Here is a 6538-nt window from a genome sequence, read left to right on the forward strand (position 1 = left end):
AGCTAGTGACAAAATTAGATAAACACAATTACAAATAAAGAGCGCCCTTCACTTCCTCCAATAAAGCGATTCTCTGAAATCGCTTTCTATATCTCAGTCTATCACTGTTGATTCCGATTCAGCTCTGATAAGATAATTAACAAAAAGCATTTCTACAAGAAGTCGAACAGTTGTTACTGCATGTATTATTCAATTTCAAAATATTTAGTCACTATCTGTAAGATTGTACTCCAAACTAACCAATTTATGTCCAAGCCAAATCTCTTGCCTGTTAGCAAAGAAGCAGTTATAATGTAATGCAATTATATCTTACAGACAATTTTCAAATGACATTGGCCACTCAGCTTATCTTCCCTCAAACTGGATAGTAAATGATGCACATTGCAGTTACTGATCTTTGACGTACTTGTAAAACCTGACCTTTAATCCAATTCGTAGCAAAGGAAAACAGTTAATGACCGTGTCTAACATGGTCATTGAAACATAATAAATTTTTACTATGTCTTCCCGACAGTTTTTGAAACTAGCAAATGCAGCAGGGATTTTGTTAAGGAGTTGTAGACAGTTCATCATAGATTAAGGTTTATTAAAGCTATCCATTACTTTGTATTTCTTAAGTATTATATATGAGTCAGCAGCATCCTGTTTTTACCGCTATCACTCAGCCCCAATACTCCTTACTTTTGTATTCATGAGGAACATACAGTGCTGACTTCTGGAGATTCCTTGGATTTTCTTACCTGTTTTTCCCTTAATACAAATTCGGCAACAATGTGACTCCAAATGGATAGCAGTGGAATTGTGACATTTATACAGAAATAAAAGTCCGCTAACTTTCAACATGTCACTCAGCTTGTGTCCCAAGTGAAAGTAATATTTACCAGAGCATAGAAATTGAGACTTTCCCGAAGTGACTTTTGCCATTTTAAAATCAGTTTACATAAAACAAGCCTTTAAACTTGTTTTTAAAAATAATCTAGCTCCCAGTTATTTTAAAACACAAGGTTAAAGGCTTGAAGTAGAGGTGTCCAAACTTTTCACCTGGGGGAGCACATTACAATTTTTGTCCTACACAGAGGGCTGGTGAGGCAATGTCAGAAAAATAAAGACATTAAAAATTTATCTGACAAGAAGTGTGCATTTTTTGAAGAAGCTTTAAATGAGAAGACTAATTTATTGACTTAATTTCTCGTCACTATGTTGGACACTGATTTAGTGAGATATCTGGTATTTTATGCTTGCACTGTGGTCAATGATTGCCCGCATCCTTTTGTAGCGATGCAGCGTATTCTGGATAGATATCCGTCTGCCAGGAGTGATCTAGAATGCTTTCTCTGCCTCCTCTGTCTGTCTGTCTCTCTCTATCACTGTCTTTATGTCTCTCTCTCCCCCACCACTCTCTCTCCCCCCCACCACTCTCTCTCCCCCCCACCACTCTCTCTCCCCCCCACCACTCTCTCTCCCCCCCACCACTCTCTCTCCCCCCACCACTCTCTCTCCCCCCCACCACTCTCTCTTCCCCCCCCCCACTCTCTCTTCCCCCCCCCCACTCTCTCTTCCCCCCCCCCCACTCTCTCTTCCCCCCCCCCACTCTCTCTTCCCCCCCCCCACTCTCTCTTCCCCCCCCCCACTCTCTCTTCCCCCCCCCACTCTCTCTTCCCCCCCCCCACTCTCTCTTCCCCCCCCCCACTCTCTCTTCCCCCCCCACTCTCTCTTCCCCCCCCCACTCTCTCTTCCCCCCCCACTCTCTCTTCCCCCCCCCACTCTCTCTTCCCCCCCCCACTCTCTCTTCCCCCCCCCACTCTCTCTTCCCCCCCCACTCTCTCTTCCCCCCCCCACTCTCTCTTCCCCCCCCACTCTCTCTTCCCCCCCCACTCTCTCTTCCCCCCCCCACTCTCTCTTCCCCCCCACTCTCTCTTCCCCCCCCCACTCTCTCTTCCCCCCCCACTCTCTCTTCCCCCCCCACTCTCTCTTCCCCCCCCACTCTCTCTTTCCCCCCCCCCACTCTCTCTTCCCCCCCCCACTCTCTCTTCCCCCCCCCACTCTCTCTTCCCCCCCCCACTCTCTCTTCCCCCCCCACTCTCTCTTCCCCCCCCCACTCATCTCTTCCCCCCCCCACTCTCTCTTCCCCCCCCACTCTCTCTTCCCCCCCCACTCTCTCTTCCCCCCCCCACTCTCTCTTCCCCCCCCCACTCTCTCTTCCCCCCCCCACTCTCTCTTCCCCCCCCCACTCTCTCTTCCCCCCCCCCACTCTCTCTTCCCCCCCCCACTCTCTCTTCCCCCCCCACTCTCTCTTCCCCCCCCACTCTCTCTTCCCCCCCCACTCTCTCTTCCCCCCCCACTCTCTCTTCCCCCCCCACTCTCTCTTCCCCCCCCACTCTCTCTTCCCCCCCCCACTCTCTCTTCCCCCCCCACTCTCTCTTCCCCCCCCCACTCTCTCTTCCCCCCCCACTCTCTCTTCCCCCCCCACTCTCTCTTCCCCCCCCCACTCTCTCTTCCCCCCCCACTCTCTCTTCCCCCCCCCACTCTCTCTTCCCCCCCCCCACTCTCTCTTCCCCCCCCCCACTCTCTCTTCCCCCCCCCCACTCTCTCTTCCCCCCCCCACTCTCTCTTCCCCCCCCCCCACTCTCTCTCCCCCCCCCCACTCTCTCTTCCCCCCCCCACTCTCTCTTCCCCCCCCCCCACTCTCTCTTTCCCCCCCCCCACTCTCTCTTTCCCCCCCCCCCACCCCATCTCTCTGTTTTTCATGATTTTTCTTCCCTCTTTCACTTTCTCGCTCTTTTCTTTCTCCCCGCCCTCTTTTCACTCCTCTCTCTTCTCACCGTTTGGATGCAGATTTTCTTGATCTTTGTCAATTCAGTTCGTGGGAGAAAGGATAAAAGCAGGATTATCACTCATGATGTGTCGCTGAGTTTGCTGTGGTTATCCCAGTGTACACGGGCACTGTGAACACACCTACAGAGGAACCTTGTAAGTGGGATTATTTAGAAATGAATCATGATATATTGAAGTTTAAAAAGACACTTTGTATAAAACACGGGCAAATCACAACTGAGCAATCTCAAAGGGGACCAAAGAGAGAAAGTGTCCATTATTTTTGGTTTCTTTCGGATTGAGATTGGAACAGTGATTCGCTGCTATTGACCTTGTGACCTATATAGATCATTTCCTCACAGGGAGGAAGTGAAGTAACTGTCTCTGCTTGCAACAAAGAATTCCACCACGCTCCATCTATCTGGCGACCAATACCACAGTTGATCAGTTAGTGCATAATCATAATGATAAGTGTTGGCCATTCACAGTAACTGTTGCAGAAAGTCTGAAAGGAAATGTTCAATTCAGTATGAAAACTTAATGCACTGAAATGTTGTAGGTTTGACTCCATCTTGCTGAATTAACTGATCATAGATGGACTTGAGCATAGTGAAGACTGGTGGAAATTACCCAGGGCTCCTGGGGCTGCTTTGGGAAAGGGCAGAGTCTGGCTTGGCCGTGATGCACCCCCCAGTGGAATTGCCCATGGCGCTCGCCGTGCAGTTCATACAGTGGAAAACTGATTAACCGAGGAGGTTACATTTGTGTATGAAATGCCATTTTGCATCCACCCCTCCAACAGCTTGTGTTAATTTTGTGGGACATTTTGTTTCTTTTACTTGAAGAATGTTTTTTGTTTTGTTAGCCAGTTTTTAATCTGTGGCTTTTTAATTCACTTTTCAGCTCAGTGGTTGGATCCATTAATATTGAAAAGCCGGCAACTAGCTGGTAGGTCATTGGATGTAAAAGTTTACAGTATTTTAATTATCCTGTGTTTGTCACTTTTTTTCCCTCCACATCAAACTTCAAATTTGGCCTGTTTAAAGCATTCCTTAAACGAATCACGTTCCTTCATTTCAGCTCTAAGCCTTTCACAGGACAGCATCCCTCTCCCTGGTTTCTGTCTGAGGCTGAACAAACCATTCAAACCTTGGGGTGACATTTAACCCCGGGTTGAGGTTCCGACTCCATATCCTCTCCATCACCAAGGCTTCCTATTTCCACCTCTGTAACATCGCCCGACTTTGCCCCTGCCTCAGCTCATCTGCTGCTGAAACCCTCATCCATGCCTTTGTTACCTGTAGACTTGGCTATTCTAACGCACTCCTGGCCCATCTTCCACCCTCCATCAACTTGAGCTGATCCAAAACTGTGCTGTTCGTGTCCTACTTGGCACCAAGTCCTATTCATCCATCTCCCCCATGCTTGCTGACCAACATTTTCTCTCGGTCTGGCACTGCTGTGTTTTTAACATTGTCACCTTTGTTTACAAAGCCCTCCATGGTCTTGCTCCCTACCTATCTCTGCAATCTCCTCCAACCCTTTGAGATATCTGTACTCCTCCAATTCTGGTTTCTTGAACTTCCCCAGTTTTAATCACACCACATTGGCAGCTGTGCCTTCGGTTGCCTAGGCCCTAATCTCTAGAATTCCCTCCCTACACCTCTCCGCATCTCTACCTCACTTTCCTCCTTAAGACACTCTTAAAACTTACCTTTTTGACCAAACGTTTGGTCATTTGTCCTAATATCTCCTTATGTGGCTCGGTGTGAAACGTCAGGATGTCCCAAAGTGCTTAACAGCCAGTGAAGTACTTTTGAAGTGTCATCACTATCGTAATGTAGAAAATGTGGCAGCCAATTTGCGCACAGCAAGCTCCCACAAACGGCATTGAGATTAAAGACCAGATAATCTGTTTTTTTTTTAAAGTAATGTTGTTTGTGGGATAAATGTTGGTCTGCACACAGGGTGAACTCCCCTGCTGACCTTCCACATAGTGCCTGGGGATCTTTTATGTCCACCGGAGAGGGCAGATGGGGCCTCAGGTTAGCATCTTATCTGAAAGATGGCACCTCCAACAGCACAGCACTCCTCAGTACTGACTGACAGGCAGTGTGGCACTCCCTCGTATGAATTAAGAACAAAGGGAAGGGGTGCACTGCACAGATGGTTTTTCATCATGGTTGCAAGTCCTGGTAGGAATGGTCTTTTGTTGGAAGTCTGCTGTCAGCTCCTAAGCTTGGTCGCCCTTGGCCAGATCGATGTAGAAGACGGAGGCCAAGGAAGACTGGTGCAGGAGGGGGAGTTTACTGGCGATTGCTTCTCCGCCTTTAGAATCATAGAATAGTACAGCACAGAAACAGGCCATTCAGCTATCGAATCTGCGTCGGCTCTTTGGAAGAGCTATCCAGTTAGTCCCACTCCTCACAAAAGCAAAATACTGCAAATGCTGGAAATCTGAAATAAAACGGACGATGCTGGAAATACTCAGCATGCCTGGCAGCATCTGTGGAGAGAGAAACAGAGTTAACGTTTCAGGTCTGTGATCTTTCATCAGAACTCCCACTCCCTTGCAACATTTTATTCCTTGAATTATTTATCCAGTTCCCTGTTGAAGGCTACGATTGAATCTGTTACCACCACCCTATCAGGCAGTGGACTTCAAATCCTAACCACTCGTTACATGAAAAGGTTTTTCCTTGCACTGCCTCTGGTTCTTTTGCCAGTCACCTTAACTCCGTCTATCTGGTTATCGACAGAGGCAGGAGTGCTACTGATTGAACCACTGCTTTTTAAAGGAGGAAGTTGAGGTGAAGGGATTTAAGGTTACAGGGATCGAGAGAGTGTGGCCCCAGCTGCCAATGATGCTGCAAACATCTGACTATTGTTATAAATCCTGACTTCACCCACTGCCTATTGTGTTTCACAGAGCAAGGAATTGACCTGGCTAAGCAAGGCTCCTATTCTAAGGCTGTCGAGCTCTTACAGAAGCCGTCCACTTTGATCCCAAGGATCACAGGTAACTAAGTGGCCCAGGCTAAACTTTTTGAGAGCTGCATCATTTGCATGTAGACCCTGGAATATTGAAGTGTGTTTGGGAGATGCTTGACTCCTCACTGATCCTCTTCAACACACTGCCACTGCCAGCTGGATTAAGTGTGATAGAGAGATTTCAAAGGCTGTGATTACAGGTGTGATCATCCTGTATTGGCATTTAAAATATATTAATGAGGCTGGAAGCCTCAGACTTAACCTGCGTTGCAAGTTTAACTGTCTGGCAGGCAATGCCCCCTGTAAGTTTTGTTTTCTTTATCTTGTATGCGGCCTGCACACCTGAATGCGCGGAACCTTTATGCTATTTTGCGTGATCGTGCATGTACAGTTTCATAAACGGGACAACTTGTGAGTGGCCTGCACGGTACCTTCCAGACTGCTGTGTGACCATATGTGGCCGTCACTGGAGTGTCCCCCAACCTGATTGGATGCCAATCCAGGACTCTGTGCTCTCCGGGCTGTTCCCAGGGTCACACACTGAGATAAATATCAAATGCTGCAGGAGAACCACCAACTTGGTGAAAGACGCTCTTTAATCTGCCCGAAACTTGCTGGTCTTCCAGCGCAAAGAGTTGTCCACGGACCGAGTGTTGCAGACTGGCACATTCCAAGGTCCAGGACTACGTGCTGAGGGACGCACTAAAGCTTGGGGCAGCCGCTGCAAAGGCTC

General features: G+C 48.2%; 1 protein-coding gene across 3 annotated transcripts in view; it reads left to right on the forward strand.

Moving 5' to 3' along the window:
* The first annotated feature begins 3725 nt into the window (after window positions 1–3725).
* Window positions 3726–6538, forward strand: part of LOC137380772 (uncharacterized) — an 89517-nt gene continuing 86704 nt past the window's right edge. For all 3 annotated transcript variants that reach the window (XM_068053105.1, XM_068053106.1, XM_068053107.1), the window contains exons 1-2: window positions 3726–3762; window positions 5744–5833. The gene's annotated coding sequence lies outside the window, so the exon portion shown is untranslated. The remainder of the gene's footprint in view (window positions 3763–5743; window positions 5834–6538) is intronic.

Source organism: Heterodontus francisci, chromosome 20 (assembly GCF_036365525.1).
Source record: "Heterodontus francisci isolate sHetFra1 chromosome 20, sHetFra1.hap1, whole genome shotgun sequence".
NCBI classification, from domain to species: domain Eukaryota; kingdom Metazoa; phylum Chordata; class Chondrichthyes; order Heterodontiformes; family Heterodontidae; genus Heterodontus; species Heterodontus francisci.